Here is a 2,797-nt window from a genome sequence, read left to right as displayed (position 1 = left end):
GTGTGTGTGTGTGTGTGTGTGTGTGTGTGTGCGTTAGCGTGCGTACGTGCGTGCGTCCGTGTGTGTGTGTGTGTGTGCGTGTGTGTGTGTGAGTTCGTGTGTGTGTGTGTGTGTGCGTGTGTGTGTGTGTGTGTGTGTATGTGTGCGTGTGTGTATGTGTGTGTGTGTGTGTGTGTGAGCGTGCGTGCGTGCGCCCGTGCGTCCGTGTGTGTGTGTGTGTGTGTGTGTGTGTGTGTGAGTTCGAGTGTGTGTGTGTGTGTGTGTGTGTGACCTTTGAGTGTGTGAGTGTGTGTGTGTGGGGGGGTGGGGGGGTGTGCGTGTGTCTGTCTCTCTGTATGTCTCTCTGTCTGTCTCCTTGTCTGTCTCTCTGTCTGTGTCTGCTTGTGCGCGAAGGTTTGTGGTCCGCTAATATGCCTGTCAGTGGTGTTGACAATAAGTTACTAAAACGTCGACACATCCCTCAAACCTAACAAGACTTGTACGCAATGTTTGTTAAATATTGAGAGAGATAAAAACTTGAAATAAAGAAGTAGTGTAAGCGTAAGTACAGTTCCCGTTTTGAGAGTGTGACATGATCTTAAAAACACTTCAACAAAATAATTACACCCCCGGTATAGGGGTGTGTATAGAATTCGGTCGATGTGTTTGTTTGTTTGTGTGTTTGTGTTCGCATATAGATCTCAAGAATGAACGGACCGATCGTCACCAAACTTGGTGAACAGGTTCTATACATTCCTGAGACGGTCCTTACAAAAATTGGGACCAGTCAAACACACGGTTAGGGAGTTATTGGTGGATTAAGATTCTACAAGGACTTATAGAGGGACATATTAATGGTCAAAGGGAAATAACCTTCTCAGTTGGTGGCAGTGAGAATGGTAAGGACGGGGGTGTTTTTCCTACCTCGGAGGAATTTCTTGTTTTTAGGGGGAACATTGTGTATCCAGTTTCATCATTGTCTGCTGTTTGAGATCATGACCCTCTAATTCATAATAACTTAGCCTGCATAACTTAGTACTATAGTCAAAATTCGGAGTGGTCATTTCGTGCTGCGATAAACAGAAGCATGCTATGATCTTTTTAGGGAGGCGACAGTCATAAAGTACAGGACGTCATGTTTACAAAATAAAGGTTTAAGACATTGCCTTTGCTTCCTGCCGATCCGCCTCGAAGTGGGGATGTGGCTGGGTTGACAGAATGCTTGCATATACTGACACACTGTGATTTTCTGGTAAAATCAGTGCGCAAATATGACAGAACAGCAGCGAACGGCAGACCTCTAAATCTCTAAAGAAAAACGAAAAAAACAAACGGAGAAGAAACTACGAACAAACAGACACAGAATGACAAAGAAGACATACCTGTGATACGCTATATTTTTTTTATTGTATTCGTGGAATTTGTCGACCGGTTTTAATTTATAGCACACAAACAAACATTGCGTACGAGTCTTGTACATAAGTGCAGATGGCTGATACCACCTAAACACGCATACACTTATGTATCTCATCTGAAGTCGCGTTAAAACCCGGAAACATGCCTCTAATGGCTTTGCCGTCAGGGCGTAAAACTTGAATTTCTCTCTCCTGCTGCTTCTGCTGCTACTACTTCTACTACAACTACCCAATCCACAATTACCACTCAGAATTGCTGTAGCTACTTGTGCCGCTGCTAATGCTACCGCTGCTACTGCTAAGCAACGATACAATACACAATGGTAAGTAGAAATAGTAGGCTTGTTGTTGTCTTCACCTTATGTCGATGTACATTTTCTTGAACATGTAAAATATGAATAAACATTGTTTAAACCAAGTAGAAATAGTGACTAAATGTGAACAGTCGGAAAATATAATTTTTGGAAAGACCGTGTCACACACAAGGTAGCGTGGCCGAGCGGTCTAAGGCGCTGGTTTAAGGCACCAGTCTCTTCGGAGGCGTGGGTTCGAATCCCACCGCTGCCAGTTTTTTTTTAGTTTTTTTTAAACTTTTTTCTTTCTTTCTCGCATTGTAAATCCCTTTTTACATTTAGTCAAGTTTTGACTAAATGTTTTAACATAGAGGGGGAATCGAGACGAGGGTCGTGGTGTATGTGTGTGTGTGTGTGTGTCTGGGGGAATTCGGGGGCTGTGATGGGATGGTCTCACACATCCCTTTTCCGATCATCAAAGCATAATGCTACGGAAGTCGGCCATTATTTTTTTGCCAATATCCAAAAGCATATTGGCAATAACAAAGACGCATGGTTCCGGTTTCTTCCAAGTTTATAAAGTACAAGCATACCTCGCCAGGTTTGTTTATGTGACAAGTCGACAGACGATGCCATTTGCTTTGTGTGTGTTTTTGTTGTTGCTTAATGTACATGACATACATTACGTGTAAAATCCAGTTCTTTAACAGGCAACAAACCTTGCACATTTCCAGAAGCTGCAATCTGAAGCGACCTATCTCTGATTCCAGCAGACGATCTCTCCAATGTTTAACACAAAATCAGCAAACTCTCCTGTCACATAGAACGTCCATTGTATTGTGCAATGTTGAAATGAAGTTACCGGTCTGAAACATTTAGTCGTTTCTTCTGAGACAATCCCTGTTCTCTTATCATCTGCAGATTTACCGCAGTCTTCACCACGCGAATTCCCAACAGAAGTCAGACTTTCGAACATACAATCTACGTTGGCAAGCATGATACGTCATGACGTCATATGATTCCTAACATATTGATGTAATGTTAAACATCCGGTTATCTCGAGTTTTATCCGTAATACATGTCCGTGGGTTTTTCAATGTTCGGTTATTT

The 2,797-nt window shown here is 42.7% G+C and overlaps 1 non-coding gene across 1 annotated transcript; it reads left to right on the top strand.

The window, feature by feature from the left end:
• Nucleotides 1-1,879: 1,879 nt before the first annotated feature.
• Trnal-aag (transfer RNA leucine (anticodon AAG)) lies at nucleotides 1,880-1,961 on the top strand. Its single transcript has one exon. It is a non-coding gene; the product is annotated as a tRNA-Leu (tRNA).
• Nucleotides 1,962-2,797: the final 836 nt, after the last annotated feature.

The sequence above is a fragment of the Littorina saxatilis genome, linkage group LG13, assembly GCF_037325665.1.
Source record: "Littorina saxatilis isolate snail1 linkage group LG13, US_GU_Lsax_2.0, whole genome shotgun sequence".
NCBI classification, from domain to species: domain Eukaryota; kingdom Metazoa; phylum Mollusca; class Gastropoda; order Littorinimorpha; family Littorinidae; genus Littorina; species Littorina saxatilis.
This window is presented reverse-complemented; position numbering and strand designations above follow the sequence as displayed.